The sequence below is a fragment of the Atractosteus spatula genome, chromosome 14 (genome assembly GCF_055471065.1).
Source record: "Atractosteus spatula isolate fAtrSpa1 chromosome 14, fAtrSpa1.hap1, whole genome shotgun sequence".
Lineage (NCBI taxonomy): Eukaryota > Metazoa > Chordata > Actinopteri > Semionotiformes > Lepisosteidae > Atractosteus > Atractosteus spatula.
The window spans coordinates 2,938,589-2,959,978 of NC_142719.1; the positions used below are offsets into that span (position 1 = coordinate 2,938,589).

The following is a 21,390-nucleotide window of genomic DNA, read 5'->3' on the forward strand; positions in this document are numbered from 1 at the left end:
TGTGCGTTTTGAAGCTCTCCTCCAGATGACTCCTGGATGTGAACGTTGCCATCGCTCAGAAGGCTGCTGCATGCAGCACGATCCAGACTGCGCCCCTCGGTGTGACGCCACGCCCTGTTAACTGGTGCCGCCCCCTCCGCCTGTCGGTCGAACCCCCGCAGCAGTCGGGGCGCTCTGGACTCGAGCTCGGCCCGGCAAACACACTCAAACTGCTGCTTCTGCAGAAATGTGTGGCCCACCTTCCACACAGGCCATCCAGCACCTACTTTCCCAATTTCAGAAGGCACAGGAGAATCAGTCGTGTTAGGTGACACATTCATAAGGATGTTTAGTTTCCTTTGAACATCTGTCAGGACACTGATTGCCTCATAGGCAAAAGAAGCAGTCCTGTCTTGAGCCTAAAAAAGTTTGTTTCTTTTATGTTTCATAGACTGTTTTTTGTATTTCAAATCAAAGCTGAAGACTTGTCAGCCAAAATCCACTCAGACAGTCTAAACTCCTTCTGTGTGCTGTGTTTATGAACGTGTTTGTAGTTGGGTTAAATGAAGAAACAAGGTGTGTTTCACACGTGCACTGTTTGGTTTCTGTGGTCCTCTGCTCTGGAAGCATGCGTCCTTAAAACGAAGAAGTCCTTTCCCCTCTCCTGTCTGGCACCTGCACAGGCACAGCCCAGGAGAGGCAGCGGAATGGATTGTGGATTGGGCAGAGTGCTCTTGGGAAAGAGAGTGAGAGAGAAGTTTAAATAAATAAAACCCATTTAAAATAATGAACCCACCGGCTGGCCAGCCACCCAGCCTCGCCAAACGAGGAATCCCAAAGGATTCTGGGTCAAGCTTTCTTATTAAGTGCTGTAGATGTGAACAAACAATCCTCTCTCAGATTCACAAACATACCATAGTACATCATTGTTAACCATTCTGCTTTCAGTAATTGATAGGAGAAGCACTGTAAAATTAAGTGCAAATGCAGAGATGGGCAGCTTATTGAACGGCATCAAAGTTTGTTTTTTTCTAGGGGTGATGTGGTAGTCTATGGAATTGTTTTTGTTACTCCTTTATCAGAAGGTTTTATTCAGGTAACCAAACACAGAACGTAGTTTTCTGTGTGGGTGGATACGGGTGTCGCTAAGAGGATCTATACACGTACCTATACAAGATAGCGGCCCACAATACAAAATAAAATAACCGCTGGCTAACATGCATCAGTACTGTATATATCAATACATATCTCAGCAGACAGCAATGACTCAAGAAGCCCACAGCCCAAAGGTATGCAGGAAATCTCAGAGGTTAGTGTTTTGCAGAGACATACAGATAGAACTCTGTTTGTTAAATCCCAACCCTTACCCTGCCCACCTCTAATAATTGTGTATTACTGCTTGGCGATTGCCAGTCTTGGTCAGCTAGGAACATGAGCGAGGCTCGAACCCATGGCATCTGCAATGTGGAGCTCAACAGCATTTGGCTAAGTCATTCCTTCTTGCCTCTAGACTCAGACATGACTCGCAATACTCGTGTGAAAAAGCTGGGGGAAGAGTCTAGGCTGTCAGGGTGGAAGTCTTTTCACATTTCTTTCTTATTTTCATCAAAATGATGCAACTCAGTGCAACAGGATACAAACGAATGGGTTTCAACCAAACCCAGAGCAAAGATTTGTATGTCACCAGAAACTCCCAGCCCTGCTTGTGACAGCAGTGCATCACACCATACATCCTGCAGATCAGATCCCTTCGGATTCATGGATCGCTGCAGCTGTTCTCGTCTGTCTAGCACAGTGCGCACTGATTCGCAATGCATTGTGGTAGTTGTAGTCTGTACTGCATACGGGTAGGTGTAGTCTTTAAAAAAAGTAGAATTCCCAAAAAAAGGTAACCAAGTGACAAATATTGACCAATTAGAAGGTTGAGCTTTCTCACCAGCATTTCAGATACACTCAGGCTGAACACCCTGATTTTTCAACACTGATTCCAGAAGATATGACATCTCAGAAAAGGGGTGTTTTGTTTCAGCTGAAGGTAAAAGACATTATATTATATAGTCAGCAGGCAGGTATTGCAAGGCTTCACCAAGGCATAAGGATGTTAACACCCTTCTATGTCGTCATCTGGATGTGCTTGACTGTAGATTTTCCTGATACTTCCCTGAGAAAAAGACACATTAAAATCACGGCTGGACACATGAGTTCACTTTAAAAGTCACAATTGAATATAGGACCCTGGGTGATGGTTAATACTTCCTTATATTTCTAGCAAGCTTTTCATCCCAAGGGATTCCAGAGTGCTCTAAATACAGGATAGGACTTATTTTACCCACCACTGAAGTGCAGTACTGATGCACCCCTGTATCTAGTGTGTTTAAACATAGCCTATGTACTTAAGCAAGTCTAAAAAATGAAAACTGAGCTCTGCTAGTTGTCAACAACAAACCATGCAGCAAATGTCTACCAGTCCTTCAGAGAGAATCTTCAACTGAGGCCAATGTCATCCTTCAATAAATTGGCATTCGAAGATGATATGGAGTGCCAAACTAATACACTGTTTTAAACGTCAAAAAATGTTTTTTTTTGTATTTTCTTTGTGTCCTTATCAATATATCGAAGCTTTAAATTTCTGTGGTTCAGGAACCGAGAGGGCCGAACCAGGTTCTTTCTGATGTGGCTATCCATACTGCGGAAAAACAGCGCCCCGTCTTTCCGTGTTCGCAGCCCATCGAATCATTAATACGTTATTTTAATATGTGCTGCTGGTACGGTGAAGATCAGAGCAGTTACTCGGGCTTTTGGTTGATGTCTGTAAAAGCAGTATCGAGGGCTGCCACTCTTGACCTTTGAGAGAACTGAAAGTGCCTTAAAGTGACAGACGCGCTTCAGAACTGCGTTTGGGGTCTGGTGTTTACAGGAAGGCCCTGGACTATTATTAGAGCGCCTCTTTCGCACCGGCCTGCCACAGTCTTCAGCAAAACACAGCAGAAAAAGAAGTTTTAATCCAGGAAGTCTAAAAAACAGACACCCTTTAAAATAGCAGCAAAGCGTCTCGTTTGTATAATTAGACGCATTGCTCTTTTGCACTTTGCAGGCGAGCTACTGAAACGCACCTGAGAAAGGGAACAGATTGATTTTGTCAGGTGAGCACCCTGAACTCTACCGTTGCAGCGTTTTGGTAGCAGCATGTGGGAATGGTGATATCATCTCATTATCCTCGCTGAGAAATAGCAAGTGATCTGCTGTGCTGTGAAATTGTCCACCATGGGACCACTGTTAGTGTTGTCAATTTGCCATGATGAATTATCAGTTAAAAAAAAGACGCATTTTCAGGCAGACATTCAAAAGCAGCAACCAGAGGCGTCGGAGGAACAAGTAGGCTTCCTTTACATGACCATGCTCGTTGGTAAATGGTCTCAAAGACACCTCTTTAAGAAACAACATCATTCTTACCTTAATGGGCTTCAGAGTCTGTGTCCTTGTTTTCCCCCATGTTCTGATGCTGGATTACTTTCTTACGTGTGTAAATAATGTGCTTCTCTGCTGAAGCTGGTTGTGCAGCAGCTGTGAACTGATGTGCAGCACGAGTCAGATGGCCAGGCTGACCCCAGCAGTGACCACTCCTTCTAATTCAGGCAGGTGGGCGCCTCCTGTCAGAGATACCGGTTGCCTGCAGGAGTCTACAGAGTGTGACTCGTTACTTTCAGGAGAAGCAGATTGAGCTCTTGAGCAGAAAAGTTTAAAAACTTTCCTGTTGATGTACACTGTTCCCCCAAGTGACTGCAATGTCAGTCAAAGGGAAAGGACAGAGAAAAGAAACGGGAACTGTATCTTTGTCCATTATTGGGTCACTTCACATAAGAGCACAATAGTTACAAGCAGGATAAGGCCATTCTAAGGCATCTGAAGTCATCCCTTCCAGCCCCTTCTTGAAAGAGCCTGGATATCTGCTTTGACACCATGCCTGGGTAGCTTGTTCTAGACTCCTCAGCTGCTCAATCAGGCTTTAAAAATGTACTTTTTAGTTAATCTGTATGTCACTGGTGCCTGAATTGGGAATAATTTCATTTGTGAGCCCTATCTGGGTAAAGAAGACGGTGATCCACTCTCACTATATAGTATATATAGTATTCCTATGTTAGGGAATTAAATATATTGTAACGCTTACGGCCGACAGGCACTGTGTAAGAGCCGGCGTACCAGAGCAGGTGACGTCACCGCCCTTCCCTGTGATAGCAGGACTACAGCTACTGGGCTGTAGAGAGATCTCTCTTTAGCTCACGGGGCTAGGTCGCTGCAGAGAGACGCGGGAGTCCCGGGTTCGAGCCCCGGACGGTGTGGGGCCGACCTGATGCGGCAAGGGCGCCCGCCTGAGCCCCCGTTGCGTTACAATATTGTATTTCCAGGGCTGTATCTGTATCAACACCTATACATGTACACAATAAGGGGTGATTTTAAAGAAATTCTGTTAAAAAAAAGGGAGCTGTTGTGTCTTAATGTCCACATTACATCAATGAGATTTGAACTAAATTTGTGTAAACTGCTCAGATTGGGCACTACCTGCAATTTAAAGGGGAATATAGCATTTTTACATTTCCAAGTCTTATCTTTGGGATCATAGATATATTAAATGAGAGAAAGCAGAATTATATATGTATATTTATGTATATATTTACTCTATTGAATTAATGCTATAACCATACTTTTCCAGTAAGTCGTGCCACTGAAGTATTTTCGAATTTGAATTTGAATGATTGCAAATACTGCTGGCGTTCACGGACTTGTGGTCTACGTCTGCATGGTTCACACGAGGAGATACCGGCGTGTAGCCCGGTGTGAAGGCCGGGGTAAGGACTGCAGGCAGTAAGAAGCCAGTCCTTCGGCACTTTCCCATCAAGATTTGCACACAATGCTCCAGCGGAGAACAGGCGGCCCCACGCAGAAAGCATTCTTCCCAGATCCTTAAGCAGGGATTCCTGATGGTGTCGGGGGCTGGATAAGTCACTCCAGGCGACTGCAGGCAACTGTGTGACTAACAGAGGGGATTAACAACGGCCATTCTGTTAATGTGCTACAATGCTGTTAGCCATGGGCCATTGACCGTCTACTGCTGCTGGAGCTGCTGGAGCCAACTAGCAGGCATGGGGCTCCACACTTGCACTAGTGTTTGTGGACACCTGCTGAGATGTATGAGCTGGATGCAGCACGGAAAGGGTTAACAGCCCCCCACCACTTCTACCAACCCCCTTTCTTGTGCCAGCAAGCTCATTTGAGACGTCAGTTGTTAGTCAGTGGGAGGAGGTGGGGGGGGGGGGGTTGGTGGTCTTTGTGAGAGAGAGAGCGAGAGAGAGCCGGAGTAGAAGAACACTGCATTTTATTTCACACAGAACGGCAGCTGTTGGGCAGAGACTGTCTTGAGCACAGCGAGAGCGAGAGAGAGAGAGAGAGAGGCACGGTTTGAGGTTGTAGTAGCAGCAGTAAGCGGACATTCGAAATTCACTCGGAACGGGCTCATTTGGATAAGCCAGCACAATCGGAAGGGCGATTTCATTTCACGTTTTTGTTTTGTGGTGTTTTTTTTTAAAAAAACAACAACAGAAAAGAGCCACCAGTCTCCGCCGTGTCCTCGCACACAGCCCTCCCTTCTCCCTGTGTGACAGAAGGAAGCAGGACAGCGCTATTTCCACGGCTTGCCTGGCGGTAAGTGTCACCGGCTCTCCCCTTGCCTTCGCTGTGCCCCATTCCTTCTGGGCTCGCTCTGCACCCCGCCAGCCCGCCAGGAGAAGGGCTCCTGCAGGAGAGGTAGCTGCTGCTGCACTGCCTCCTTTGCCCTCAGTATTGTGTGCGGCTGAGCAGCCAGGCAGCAGCACTAGTGCTTCCACAGGACGGTATTACAGTAGACTAGGGAAGAGGCAGAGGCAGCAAAATCTACACAGGAGCAGCGCATCCTTCACGGGCGGCAGTAGGTCAGTCGATCTGGGCAAAGCTGCAGTAGACAAACCCACCAGTACTGTATTTATGTATTGCATTGCCGAAGTATGTTAAGGTGGATCTGCACGTCTTAGTGTCTCACACTTATCGTCCATCTGAGCATCTGCATCCATCGTTGACGAGGCTGATATTGCCAATTAGGAATATGTTAATATTCCAAAAACGTGCGAGCCTGCACACACTTTTTTTTATGCAGATGTGGCATTTATACACGCCTCACATAATTATTAATCTGGTCTGTCATCCTCTGCATCCACGTAAAACCCTTCTGCTTGTGCATTTTCTGGAGGTGGAAGCAAATGACCAGATCTGTGCGTTAAAATATTAAATGCCAATTTTTTTTACCACTTCATCTTGGTGGCGGGATATCCATATGTACCATACGTGTGCATTTGTGTTCATGCAAACACACGAAAACAACCCAGTCAAGGGACCCGATCTGCACCAGTGGCCGGGAGAATGGCTGGATGGCAGGCTGTAAATGAGTGAGCAAAAGAATGAATGAAAGGCTGGGCTCAGTCAGTGGCACTGCTGATTCGTACATGTATGAACACTGAAACATTCAGGGGCATTAAGACTGATAGCTGTGTTTAATGCTGCTCAGCCCTTGGGATTTAGTTGTGTTTTGATGTGTGAGTGTGTGTGTGTGTGTGTGTGTGTGTGTGAAAGAGCTTTCTTTAGTGGATACAGAAGACTGCAAGGACTAGGTGTCAGAAATAGCCCATTCTGGACATGGTGTTGCCAGTAATCCCTGCAGCTTAATGGATTTATAAGGGCTTGGCTGTGAATGATAACACACAAGAATCATTCGCTTGCTTCTCATGGCCAGATCTCAGTCTCTGTCAGGCAACCTGCTATTGGCTTGCTGGCTTTTTTTGTAGTCTATTGATTTGTTTTTCGGGGTGGGGGTGAAGGGCAGGGACAGTTGAGGGAAACGTGCAGTGATGACCCGTTTATATGTGCACTCCTGGATTCAAGGGTACGGCACTGTAAAGCGCTGGTGTGACATTGCCACACTTGTGTGCCTCCATAGTGCGCGAGGTCTGACAAGAGAAAGGGATGCCAGTGCTGGGAAATGTTCTTAGATTTCTCTCCAGCTGTCAAGAAAGACAGCAGAGCAGAGCTGGGGTAATACGGGGCTGGAGTCCGATTTGTCTTTAAATTTTTCATTTCTTCTTTCTCGTTTTTTGGTGGGTTGTATGTAGCCCCTCTGTTGCTAGGACACTCCCTTTGAACATTTTAAAGCAAGACTGTCATTGGCTGACTGTGATGATGCAAGCGCTCACCCCAAATTTCTCTATGTGCCTGTGAAAACATGATTACCTGTCCCTCTGACCGCCTTGGTTTGTCTGTTCATCAGGTTTTCTTTTTCAATACTGAACGTGCTTTCATCCGAAAATTAGAAACATCCTTTATTTGCATGCTGCCTGTTTTTTTGTGCTGGTCTTTGTTTTCTATCTCTCATTTCCCCAGCCATGTAGCATGTATCTCAAAACTCAGGTGACCCTGTTAGGCTGAGTCCTGCAGTTTCTGGGTCTTGTGGACAGGTATTGCGATGTCCCAGTTTGATATCACAGCCTTCCCTCCACTTCACAGCGGACATGGCTGTGGTTCTTCACACCATCCCCCTGTGGTACAGGGGCAAAGCTGCAAGAGGTCTTTCTTTCTGTTTCGAGCGGTCGCCCTCTATTGTGTGCAGGAAGAGGCCCAGATGCGGCGTTATTTTTAATTTTCCCACACCAGTGCCGCCGCAGCCGGCAGTCAGCTCAGCCGTTTTGTTTGCAATTGCAAAACCAGCAATGAATTTAACCCACGAGCGTCTGTCGTCAGGGTTCGGGCTCCGAGGTGACGCGATCCAGCAAGGGCTCTCGCGGCGACAGAAAGGAAGGGGGGAGGGGTGAAGGGGCTGTGTATCTGACTGTGTGTCTTTCTTAACCTTGAGACTCCATTGCCCAGCTGCTTCTGCTGCAGGGAGGGGGCAAAGGTAAAGGCGCTAAGGGCTTGGCGGAAGAGACTCCAGGGGTGGAGGGCGTAGGTGGGACAGGGGAGCTTTGTAGAGGACTGGAGTGCCCTTGGGAGAAACGGCGACCGCAGTCTTCTTCCAAACCTGGGACAGTTTCGTTTGACACTCTGAACTGCGATGGCACCACGTGATCAGAACGGGAGATTTAGGAAGAATTGTGAATGCTCGTTCATTAAACACATCCCTAGCAGCTAATTGCATGTTAACAACGCATTTTTATTCTTCAGCAGTGGAGTCCTGTTGGTAAGCCTGGAATCTGAGTTATTCACAGCAGTTAATGTTCTGTTAGCTCCACAATAATGTGGGCAGTAGCGGGATGTCAATCAGCGATGCAGGGCGTCTGGCACAAGGCAGCCCATGCTCCTAAGGTTCCTTCTAATGAATTCAGCACAACATTGTCACTGCGCGGGAGAACTTGCTGAACAGGTGCTGGGTTTCCAGTTCCCACACCCCTGAGAAACCCATTCAATTTGTTCACAGAAGCTCTTGTGTGAGCAGCCCTGGACTGGGTCAGCATCTTTGCACACAAACCCAAGAGGAGCAAAGTGGCCGGGACCTTGGTAATGTTTTAGTGGAATGTTGTGCCATAGTTGCCCCCTCCCAGGTTGGAGGTGGGGTGGCTGTGATCCTGATTCCTGCCATGATGTTGTCTAGCAACACGGTCTTCACAGCCTGGTGAAAGGTGGCAGAAAACAGTGTACTTTCTGACTGCCTTTGAGAATGATTGTTGCTGTCTTAGAACTTCATGTTCTGCCATTAATAGCTGTACAGCCTCATAAATAACATGCGACAAAAACAGTGCGGAAATAGAATGAATAATACAGTAATTTAGGAGAATTCTTCACATTCGTCTTATAACCTGGGGTTGTACTTTCACAACACTGTGTACAGTCACAACAATGAAGATGCACTGTTCCATGTCTGGCTTTTATGCAGTGAGCTCAGTCAACCTTGCTTTCACCTGGCCATGACGGATTTACAGGAGCTCTGCTGAGAAATGCAAAGCAGCAAGAGAAATCTGGGCTTTTCTGTGTCATTTTTGTTTGTTTCAATATGGGTGTTGGGGGGGGGGGGTCATAGGTCAAGGATTGCAGTCCTCGCTGACTGTAGACATGAGGTCTGATCTACTAATCCCAAGTGTCAATTACTGCCTCTGTCCCCAGAGAAGAGGAGAATCCAGTATCTTTGCTTTGGCTCAGATCTGATCCAATTAGCACAGAGATAAGACACTGATAATCCTCAGCCCACAACAGCTCTAATTTGTTCCCTGTTTTCACGGCAGTTCCTGGAGTACGTCTCCCATTTTACAACGAAATGATTTTAGAGTCATTTCAGCTTCCGAGGTTAGGCTCTTCCACAACACGCACCGGTTAAGCAGAAATCAAGCACATCAGATATTTCACCTCAACAAATGTAAAGTAACCAGCAGCTGGTTGGCTTATAAACAAGAACATGTGGCTCCTGAAAACAGCGATGGAGCATTGGGAGTCTCTAGATGAGACCTCTTCACAGAAAAAGGCAGGGATGAGCATTTGAAAAGGGAGAATGCCTCTGTTGTGCTGTTCTGCATCTTACTCTGTATTTACCCGAGTCTACAGCAGTAACATTTTTCATCAAGATTGCTGTCAAATGCCCATCTCTTCTGACAAATTGTGAAAAGAAAGATGATCTAAAAAGTTGTTGCTTGTCATAGGTCCACTAAGTGGACAAAGTGGCTTCCATTACGAAGCAGGGTGGCCAGACAATTTCTGACAATTTGCACAGGAACTGGTACTTGCAGAGCTGGTCTGAGACATTTTTTTGCATGTAAGGAGTAGATTAGGGGAAAAATGACATTAAAATCTGAATAATGCAAAAAATCCCACATCTTTCATCTGTCCTTAAATGTCACGTAAAAATATATTTCTTCAGGCTAGTGTTTTTAATGCTTTGTCTTCAAAAATTAAGTTTGTGCAGAATCTGTGTGTTTGTCCTGGTGTGTTTACATAAGGGGAAAGAAATTGCTCTAGGAGGCACCTGAGTGTGCTCGGTGCCTGCATTTTATTTAACTTGTTCAGACAATAGGGACAATGCTGTGTAATGCCTTTGTTGTCATTAATGTTTTTCTTCCATATGAAGATTTTCCCCAATAGATATGCACACTGTTCCCTGAGTGTCCACACAATTTTATCCTACTAAGACCATGTGCTTATTTGAGTGTCCCATCACAGTGGTCTGATTTGTCTGATCTCTTCATTACGCTTCTCTGTGCTTTGTCTCAGCTTTCTCCTGTGTTTTACTACAACTTATACTGCTTCTACCTTGGTATCCCTCAGCAAAGATTTCCAAGGGTCGTTTTGAAGGATTCATTATCCAGTCCAGTCCTATTGTGTTCACATGATGGAAGTGGAGCTGCCGTTAGGACTGGTTTAGCTCAGGGAATTATTACTGAGCAGAAACTGACTGGCTCATGGACTGTGCCATACTGGTTATGAACGCAGCGAGAGGCTGGAATCGTAAAACACAACACCAGGGTTTACAAGATATGAGAATTGTGGCATAAATAGAAACATCATCTTTTAATCTTGAAAGTCTTTTTTAAAGCCCCAAATTGTATCCAGTCAAACCAGATTGATGTGAGACAGTTATGTAAAGGTGTCTTAGTAAACCAGACGATATCACACTATGAAAGCTTCTCCTGCAGCCTGTTCTGTAAAATTGCAAAAAGCTGTTTTTTAGAGTGTTGAAATCTGTATTTGATCACAGGTGTTAACTTATCGCAATGACAAAACAACGCTCTAGGAATAATCTATAACATCCAGGAATGAAGCTAGTCTGAATGCCTACCTTTATCTCCCCACCAGTCAGGCAGTATTTCAGCCTGTCTGCCATCTGGAGTCCTGTCTCAAAAGGAACTCCCTTTACTCATGAGCCAGAAGTGTGTTATGCTTTGCATTACACTCTACCAAAATCGATTACTTTAAACATTGTGCATGTCTCGGGGCTTTGTCATTCTTAAATCAAAAAGCACATCAGCACGCCTCTAGTTCAGTGCTGTTTTATATACAAATATGTGACCATGGCCTGTTCTGACTGGAGCTGTTTCGTGTTGTTTTTTTTCTGACGTATTGACATGCTTTTCAAAAGAAAGCCTTACAAGCGCCAGAGCTGACGTCTGGATCTGTATTTGTTTAACAGCTATGGCCTTCTAAAGTCAGGACACTAAATGTCTGTCTGTTTGAGAGAGAACCTTGAGCGGCCAGACTCAAGGAGAGCCAGGAACAGTGAGGAACCAGGCAGCTCCGATGGCTTGAATGTGCTGTAGGGCTGAGGACACCAGGTTCCAGGATTCAGACTATTTTACCATAGTAAGTTCAGCACATTTTAAAAGGAGCTGCTGGGCTGCAGGAAATCCAGTGCAGTGGAGTCAGGGGGAGCAGTTCCCCATGGCCTGCTTGTCATGCTACTCTAGGGCTGTGGCTGACCCTGTATGGGACACACAGGTGACCGGGCTCTGTAGGCTGTGATATTGAGCAGCCCTGAGGCCAGGTCTCTCTCCCATCATGGGGGCTGAGGTTTAAAAGCCCAACGAATGGCCCAGCAGCCATGTCACCCTGCAATTCACACCTGGCAGCCCACTGAAGCTCAGAAGGTGTGAGCCTGGTCAATACCTGGAGGGGAGACCTCCTGGGAAAAACTAAGGTTGCTGCTTGAAGAGGTGTTAGTGTGGCCAGCAGGGGGCGCTCACCCTGTGTGGTTTCTAATGCCCAGTATTTTGACAGGGACACTATACTGTAAACAGGTGCCGTCCTTCAGATGAGACATAAAACTGAGGTCCTGACTCTCTGTGGTCTGTAAAAATCCCAAGGTGTTTCTCGAAAAGAGTAGGAGTCTAACCCCGGCGTCCTGCCCGGATTTCCCATGGCCTTTACACATCATGGCCTCCTAATAATCCCCATCTCTGAACTTGCGTTATTACTCTGTCATCCTCTCCACTGAGAGCTGGTGTGTGGGGAGTGTACTGGCGCACTATGTCGCATCATTCAGCTTGGTGCAGCACACTGGTGGTGGTGGAGGGGATCCCCATTACCTGTAAAGCGCTTTGAGTGGAGTGTCCAGAAAAGCGCTATATAAGTGTAAGCAATTGTTATTATCAATGCTTCCATCCATTATAATGCGGTGCCAAAACCCAAAAACTGTGGAGGCAGTTGTTCTGGTTTTTTCCATTCCACACCAAGCCAAAGTAATATCAGCCAGTATAACCAGAAACAGCTCCAGCACGATCAGCCACACTTAGAGGGGGGGCCTCTCCCAATCTATCTGTTTTTCTGGCCACTTCCATGTCGGTCTCTTTTTTGGTGCATTCTACCTTCCTGAATTGGTATCAGTCTCGTACCGTTTCGTATTCTCACATTCAAGCACAAGGGCTAAATCCCCCACACAGAGGCAGGAGAAGCATGGGAAGTGAGTGAGGGTACGAGTAATTCGAAGACGTGCTGTCTGTCAGCATGCAGTTTTGTCTGTCTATCTGTCTCCACCATCTTGCAGCTCTGTAGCTGCAGTGCATTTTTATGCACAAGTGGCAGTCTGTTGCCTAGCATTGTGGAGAGCGAGCAGGTAGATAAGGGCCTGCAGATCTGAGCGGTGCTGACCTATTTTATTTTACTACTGAACAGACAGACTGGGGCTGAGATGCAGGGGCAGCTGTGCTCACTCAGGAGCTGCTAGCTTGCTGTTATTAGGGTACAGGGCAACGCTGATGCAGAATCGCAGCAGCTCTAGTTCGGAACCAAAAATTGGCTGGTCTAAACTGGCAACTCAGAAAAAAAGTTAGTCGATTGCAAGAACTCCCAGTCTTCTGTATTGCAGTACTTGGGTACATCTAGCTCTCTATTTGCTTGATGAATTAGCAATCACTTTGCATAATGATGGAACTGCTGACATAGGATGGATTTGAAGCCACATTTGACTGCCCCCATATTTGGGAGGTATTAGAATATCACAATTTTATTTTCTTTAATTTACTTTTGATTGGCTTCAATAAGCAGTGACTGAGTAAGCACGATTTCCCAATTTAGTGAAAATCCTTACCACCATGTAGTCTAATCTCATAAAATCTCAGAAGCTAAACAGGGCCTGGTCAGTACTGAGTTAGAAGATTTGGGGATTACTATAAACTACCTTTCTGTACATGGTGTTCATGGCACTTTTTCCTCTGGTCCAGAGATTCCATTCCAATGAATGGTGCTGTAGGGGGGCCCGTATTTCAGATGAGGCATTAAACTGAGGTTCTGTCTACTTGATCATTAAAGATCCCGTGACTTTGTTCGTAAGAACAAGGGTGTTTTGATCTATTTTGTGGTGGAGCCACTGGAGCACAATGGCTTCCCATTGGACACTGCACTTGGTTGTTGGGTGTAATGGCTGCTCTACCACATGCAAAAGGCTTTGGGATCTTGTGGTGTGTGGTGTGTGGTGTGTGGTGGGAATCTGGATGAACCTCACACAGCCAGGTTTTCAAAGCTTCTTTCAGAAAACTGCTGCAAACAAGCTACCGGAGATTAGCTGAATGGCCTTCTCCTTTATAACCTTTTTTTATATTTTTAAATCCCAGTAAACAGTATGTAGTGTTTCATAGCCGTTCAGGGACGCCAAATATGTAATCATAGTGGCTCTCTGAAGGCACCAGTTCTGTAGGGTTTGGGCATTTACTGAGACAATTATTAATTGTAGCAGTAAATCACAAAGTTGATTCTTTTGATGGCTTTAGAATCCAACCACGCGACATAACTCAAACAACGCGCACACACAGGTACTAATACACGAGGATACATTTATTAATACATAGAATATGCATGTAAACCTAACAGATCTTATCGAGAGGGTTATCAGAATACAAAAGGTATATATTCAATCAGTTACGAAGTGTTACACATCAAGAGGACATACGTTCAGTATATCATTCATTAAGACCGTTTCGTAAAGTGAACTTGGTTACAACTTCTACATTAGATACTCAAAACAAGTACATAACTCTTAGGAATTAAATTGATATCAACTGGTTGGGATAACAATTGAATTCTCGAGCTGTAATGCATTGAAGTTGAATACTCATCCAATTTCTGGGGATTCAGATCTCCTGCAGGCACAAACAATCAGCTGCAGGCTTGTTGCTGTCCAATCCGCGCTCTCTGGCTCCGTGCCAGGCTGTGCTGTGCGGCTTGCGACGGTGCGCTGCAGATGCTCACTGACCGGCTAGTTAGTGTTGGCTTTAACTAGCAAAGTTTGTGCACAGGAGAAAAGATGACTGTGGATCCCAGCAAGTCAGGAAGAGGACCGGTTCGTTCCTGATGAAGAGCTAGTTCTGAATAGTGATTCAGCTGTCCACAGTTCTGACCTGTCCACGAGGCCTGCTGCTGGTTACTCTCTGGCAACCTCCACTCTAGACTCTTAGAACAAAGGAAAGTTCTGGCACTCGGACACACTGGCCGTTCCGTGGTTGTCCGGGCTGAGTCTCGGGATGGTCAGGAGGCGCGCTGCGAGAATGTCCTGCCCTTGGGAGCCTTCTGCTCCTGGGCCGTCCTGCCCTGGAATTCTCCTTTGAATTCCCTTTAGAACAGTCCACAGAATCCTCTCCAGAATCTTACTGAATCTCCCGAATCTGAATCTCGTTGAATCTCAATCTTGTTGAATCTTTCAGGCTCTCTGTGTTGCCTGTTTTTACCTGGAGGAACTTCAGCTCGTTGATTGGCTGAAAGTTCCATGGGCATCAGAGTCCCACGTGGGTTACTCAGCCCTACCAGTCCCTGATTGGTTGATCAAGGTGAGATATGAGTCACTTAGTCCTGACACTTAGTAATGCAGTCCAGATGTCCATCCGGCACTCCCTAGACTGATAGGCGCCAGTGGATGACCATTGATCATGATAGCCAGACTTAGCTAAGTGCATCCCCCTTTGGGAGCTGTCCTAGGAAACCTTAAATCATCTTGCATGAATAGTTTCTCTGTGGCTGCACCACAGAGATGAACAGAGAAATGGGGCCTCATTTGGGAAGCTCAGAAACACTTAATTCTGCCTTATTATTAAGCCTCGCCGCTACAAGTATTTGTCTGGATGTCTCCTTTAACTGCTGGGGAAAATAAATCAGCAGCCATTGAAAATCCACTTTAGCTTAAATCAGATGGATCTGCAGGTTAATCGGGCTCTAGGGTGAGTGATCAGTGGCTGATATGTTAAAGTAAAAAGCATGTCAGGCTTTGTTTCATAAATAGTAGAGTTTTAGCAGTTTTACATATCAAACAGAACCACTCCGTGATAAGTTTAAAGGAATGTCACACGACTAAAATTAAATATCGAAAAGCCCTAATCATAAGGTTGGCAGGCAGGCTTTGTTTTAGTAATTTCCGCCCTGGAATTTGTCCAGAATCATGCATTTCTTTCCCTTCTCCAATTTCTTGGCTGGAAACAAACAAACCTCTTTGCAGTTTTTGTCATTAGCAGCACACGTCTTGCGTTACAGAAACTCATGATGTTCTGCATAAAGGTAACAGCTGTAGCACCGAGCAGAGACATGGCAGAGATTCACTCAGGCCTCCAGTAATCAGGCTAACAAATGAATGGACATCAGGCACAACTGAGAAGTGAAGAGACCCTGCTGGTTTAGGAACTGCCGGAGTGTAACTTGTCAGACTCGAAGGAGCCGAAGTGGGCATTGCATGACGGTTTCATGGTCTACAAATCATTCTCCATTGCAATTGCTAGCGTAGCTTTGAGACGTTACCACCACTAGAGGGAGCCTCTTTCACTCACCCCTCCCCTGCCAAGCCTTCGATCAGTCAACTACTCAGACTTTCTGATGTGAGTAGTTCGGCCCACCAGGGAAGCTAAAGGTTTTAGCTAATGCTTCAGATCCCTCCGAACTAAACTCGTCTCACCCCAGAGATCGCTCTGCCTAACAACTAGAGAGGTCCTAAAGGCCAAAACCACCCTGTTCTTTTCAAAAAACACCGGGATCCACCTATGATGTCTGTGGACCTCATCTCATCTCCAGTGTTTTCAAATACTGGGCTATTTAAATATGATTGGCAACGTCCGACGGCCTTCCTCCGGCACATCCATCCCCACATGTTGTTCTGGGTGATCATCAGGTACATGATGCTTGTCAGGTGTTCAGCCTCCACCCACTCTGCGCTCCAGCTCTAGGTCTCTGTGCAGTTTGACTCCTGGTGTGTCCAAGGTGAAGGCAACAAAGGACACCAGGGCTGGTGTCCACAGTAGATCACGTGATGACGTCCGACTATATATAGTCCAACCCTTGGGGAAAGTAGGGGCTACTGGTGTGTGCTCCATTTCTGATATGGATTGTTCAGTCACCCTTCTCTTTAGTTCCAAGCCAGGGGCCAGTTGAAAAGAACCTCAGGAAACCTGCAGGAAATCCTTCCGTGAAGCACATGGTCACGTCCACCCCTGACACAAACAGCAGCCCGTGATGAGCTTTGTCATCTTTCACCCTTTCTTTCGTGGTTTCTTTCATCTAACTGCATGGTTTTATTGGCCATGGTGAATTTAAAAAGGAAACAATACAGAGTGTACCTGTGCAAGGCTGGCTGCCTTGTGAGCTTTAGCGCTTTAGGAAGTGTGATGAGGCGATGAGGTGAGACACAGACCTGCTCGACTGTGTTCTAGACGGGTCCTGTTGAATCTCATGCCACAAAGGCACTTGCTCACCTTTAGCTTGTATGTAACAATAGTAGAGACTCCGAAGCTGGTACACAGGAAGTAGAGGTTTAGCTTGATAAATGGTTAAAGGTTGTTTCTCTTCAGCCGTTACAACGCTAACGCCTCTGATTGGAAAGAGAAATGAGTCGCCTCTCTTCTGCTCTCTGCCTAAACCATTGGGCTGGTTTTTGTTGCAGCCCAGAGAGACTGCGAGCATGTGTGTTTGTGTAATAAGAATGTAATTCTGCCGTAACAAAACGAACAACCAACTGTATGATTGAAACAGGCCATCGGTGGTTGAGACAGTGGTTGTTTTGGGGAGTATGTTGCAATAAATCGCTTACTGCGTGAATGTGTGGTCCAGGAGGAGAAAAGGCTGTGAGGGGTCATGAAAACCAGCGGCTGCTTCAGAAACACCCAAACCCACACGGATTAGTCCATGCCTTCCATTTTCAAACCCATCCCACCCATGGGTTCAAACCACACATTTCTGCAGCGTAACCGTTTGGAAAACTGACTATCTCAGGAGCTCCTCTTGAGCACGGTGTTGCTTGCCAGGGCCAGTGGCTTGAGCTCTTAGCTCTTGCCTGCTCCGTGTCATCGCTTGTTTAACCAGCAGGTTCTGGAGTGGAGGCACAGTGCGACCCGGCCGGAGTCGGTCCCAGCGACAGCTCTGAGGGTGCGGCCGACCGAGTATAGAGCTCGCTGGCCCCGACACTGCCACACCACACGCACATCAGAGCTGGGCTCCCTGGCCGGCATGCCACAACGCCTCCCGGGAACACTTCCGATGGCCGGGCGCTAGCCGGGATGGCAGTCTGCGTCAAAGGGCAAATTACAGGAAAAAATCAGAGCTGCTCTCTCTCGGAAAAAAATCTTGTTCGCTGACCAGAATTAATCTGAGTAAAGTGCCACAGACAGACAACAGTGACCCCCCCAGTTCCACTTTGTTCTCTGCTGGATGAGTGGGGTTATTTGCTCTCTTCTTCTGGCCTTTTCTGTACAGAGAAATTGATTTTTTCAGGATAGCTCCGTGACACACCAGCCTGCTTTAGAAGTACACCCTTTCAGAAAGAGGGGGGATGTATTATATTGATAGTACATCACGAAACAACATCAACAAAATGACCAGGTCTATAAGCCTTTGTCTGTCCTGCCATTTCCTGTCCTGCAGACATCTTGCAGCTTGTATGTTATCTTCAATGACCTTTGTTCTTCAAAAGTAATGTTATGCAGGTGTGAGCCATATATGTTCATGAATGACCACACGTGCATGGTATCATTCTTCTGTACGTGTCATTCAGAGGAATTGTTTGAATGCATGTGTGACTTTATGTTGAGTAATGGGGTGTGAGTTACAAAATTTCTTACTGCGTTGCTATAAAAGGCTCTGCCCAGAATGGGCTAAGCTGTCCTAGAATGAAACTTGTTGTTTGTTTTATGCTCTTTTTGTGTTTTCCTTAAAAAATATCCTCCCATTTTCGTGTGTGTTATAAATACCCTTAGGATGAAAGAGGTGGACTGATATCTCACTAATGCTGCCCTGCAGTACAGCTCAGACTGGCTCTGGTAGATTTAAATGAGGATGTTCAGACAGTGGTTTCCTAAAATCGTCATCTACTTTTGGGGGGTTTATTTAAACTAGCTGACGCAACACTATCCAGTATGTCCCTAATTTAAAAGCTGATGTTTCGAGAATCTTCTTTCCTTGTGGAGGACACCATAGTCCAGAGGTGACCGGCACTCTCTTCAAGGTCCACAGGACATTAGCACTAACTTTACTCACAAGGTCCAATTTCACTTTTCCCTTAGGGAGCTGTACGAGATGACTTTGTTCAGAGTATTCACAGTTCCATCCTTTTACTTTAAATCCATGGTTTGTTGCATCATGTTGTACTGTATTCCTCATTGTTTTACCATGCATTCTCAGCATTTGCGTTAAACACTACCCTGCTCTACTCATGGTGCTGGAGATCTGAAGAGCTGTGGCCCTCAGGGACTCCTCCGCAAGGCAGGCTCTGTGTCTCTGTGGCTTCTCAGGCCACAGTGCTACTGTGAGGCTGAGACCCACTCAGCCGACTCTACGCTTGGACCCAGGCAGCGAGCAGGGAAGCACAAGCGTCATCCGGGGTGGAAGACACAAGTGCACGTCTGAACGAGCCCACCAGCTTGGAAACCCAGGACCGTGATGAGGACCCACTCTTCCTGGAAAGGGTCTGGGCAGATTTTCTGCAGGTCTTGAGGATCCCAGTGAGGATCTTCTGCAGGTCTTGGTCAGTGGAGTGGGAGGCGAGCAACACATAGCATTTCAGAATACAAAGAAACCTTTGCCTCTGTGCTGCATAATCAAAACAGAAGGAACAGAAGAGCTATAAGAGCTTGGGTGTGTGGGCCTGTCGAACGCCTGGACTGAAAAATTATGCTTTTTGGCTTAGACAGAGGGAGCTCTGAACCACGGACATAACAATTCCAAGAGTATTCTGAGCTTGAGCACAGCATCTGGGGAAAGAAGGACCAATTGAAACCACCTGCTCTTCATCGAATGTGGCGGCTGAGCTCCACGTATTTCCAAACTACAGAAAAGGAGAGATCTCATCTGATAATGAGATGGGCAGCAGAGCTTTTAGGATAAAAATAGCACTCTTCGTGTTTCAAAAAAGGCAAACCCGAACCCACTGCACTAAGAAATCTACATTAAAATGACGCACTGTGACGTCATTACCAAGTATCACAATAGAAACAGATTGCGGGAGGAATGAGTCAAGGGAGCAATTTCGCAGAACCTCAGTTTGGAATAAAAGTGTCGGGAGCAGAGGTTTTGTCAGGCGGGATTTCTGCTGTGACGAGATCTCAGCTTCTTCTGCAATTTTAAAAATCAAATCTGAGCCCTTTTGTCCCAGCTGAATCCACAGCTGGCTTTCACTCGCTTTATCAGCCCTGCGAGTGCTACTTCTTAACTGGGCTTTGGCCTCATCGGTCTTTAAATGCCGTCTTGCCTGCCTGCATTTGCAATTAAAAGGATTATCAAATCTTATCACAGGCCTGGCACTGGCAGTGTCTGTGTGTGCGAGAGGCAGGTGGAGAATATCTGAGCCAATTACCACGTCTCAAATTGCGCCTTTGTTCTGGTTGACCGAGATTTGGAACGCTAAGGATCAGAAACCCGCCAGCTGAGTAAAAACAGAGCTGGAAGCACTTTCTTTTATAATTGTTTACAGTGGTATACTGTAGTAAAATCATTGTAAAATGTAGAAAAAAAACATAAAGTCAAGGTAAAAGCACAGAGTGCTGTGATAACTGGAAAAATTCCATTGATAATCACCATGAGAAAATGTCCTGAGGATTGTTGTGTATCTAACAAGAATTTCATGAGAATGTGAAAGTGTTTCAGAAGAATACAACAATTCCTCTGTTCTGATCAGTGGAATCAGCAAAACTGAAAATGAATCCCTTTTTTTAGGCAGCAAAACCTCCCTGGTTCATAAAAAAAAAACTAAGTTCCTTGGGTTTTTGAAAACAAATACAAAAATGTAAGTTGCTTAACAATCTTGGATCATTCTGACTGTGTGAGTGTGTGTCATTCCCACCCGGCTGGGAGGATGTCATTAAAAACCAGACTGCAGTGCAGGTTATTCTGCGACCTGCACATCTGGATCACTCCAGTTTTTCTGTGCGTCTGCTGGCTTGGATGTACCAGGGATGGGATTCATTGAAAGGGGTCGGATGCACTGTTCATCAATTCCACGTGTGGCACTAATTCCAGCTTTGGTGGGAGAAGATTCCTGGGCTTATCGGGTACCAGGGGGGCTTGTGTTGAAACAGCTTGCAGCTTGGCTTTGAAATATCTGCTGAAACCATTCCCTGGCTCCCTGGAATCTAGATGGTAGGGCTGCATTTTGAAAGGATGTCGGTGCCCATCCCCTGTCCCTGTCCGTTAGCAAGGTAGCCAGAACTGCGGCGCACTTCCCAGCGGAATCTGAGTCTTCCCACACTCTCCCCGTGGATCCCTGGACACAGCCGGAGGACTAGACAACACGGTGGCGGGGATCTGGGAGTGGGTGAAACGTGCTTTGGATATCCTGGAGTGAAAACGGAGAGGCAAGAGGCAGGTCTGGAGGAAGGAGTATCGCAGGTCAGCAAGCATGACAAGACATTCATGAGCGCTGTGTAGGCAGAGATTACGACATAGGCCCTGTACTGGCACCCCCCAGTGTAGATTAGTTACTTTACTGGAAAATCTGAACCATAACTTGACAAAGCTAGACTGCATTTGTTACAATAACACTCAAGTGTAATTTTAACAAACAATATTCACCAGCCTCAATAAATTGGTGAGCAAGCTCAACGCACGTGTGCATCTGTGAACTCTGAAGGCATCCTGGGTCTAAAAAACACAAAAGAACATTTTGGTGCCTCTTTACAGATCAGGACAGAGGAAAACAGGAAACCTCTCTTTGCAGTATTTCTTGGATCAGAGCTCGTGTTCAGATCCATGGACTGGCCTGACCTCCCCTTGTGAAAGACATATGGAGTGCAGCAGTGGCAGCTCTGGAACTGCTGTTGCAAAAGGTCTTTGTTCCAATATATACTTTTTTATGTAAAGGCATCTATGAAATCAAAGCCTTTAGAAACACAAGGCAAAAACACCCATTTGCACTAGCTAATAGATCATGCTTTAATACGCTCTACAAATCTTAAA

General features: G+C 46.0%; 1 protein-coding gene across 3 annotated transcripts in view; it reads left to right on the top strand.

Moving 5' to 3' along the window:
- Positions 1-5,295: 5,295 nt before the first annotated feature.
- Positions 5,296-21,390, top strand: part of fam49al (family with sequence similarity 49 member A, like) — a 34,057-nt gene continuing 17,962 nt past the window's right edge. Inside the window, exon 1 of one of the 3 annotated variants that reach the window (XM_088931726.1) lies at positions 5,296-5,679. The gene's annotated coding sequence lies outside the window, so the exon portion shown is untranslated. Of the gene's footprint in view, positions 5,680-20,800; positions 20,824-21,390 lie in introns of those variants that run through there. The other 2 variants (XM_088931724.1, XM_088931727.1) reach the window with 2 other exon arrangements.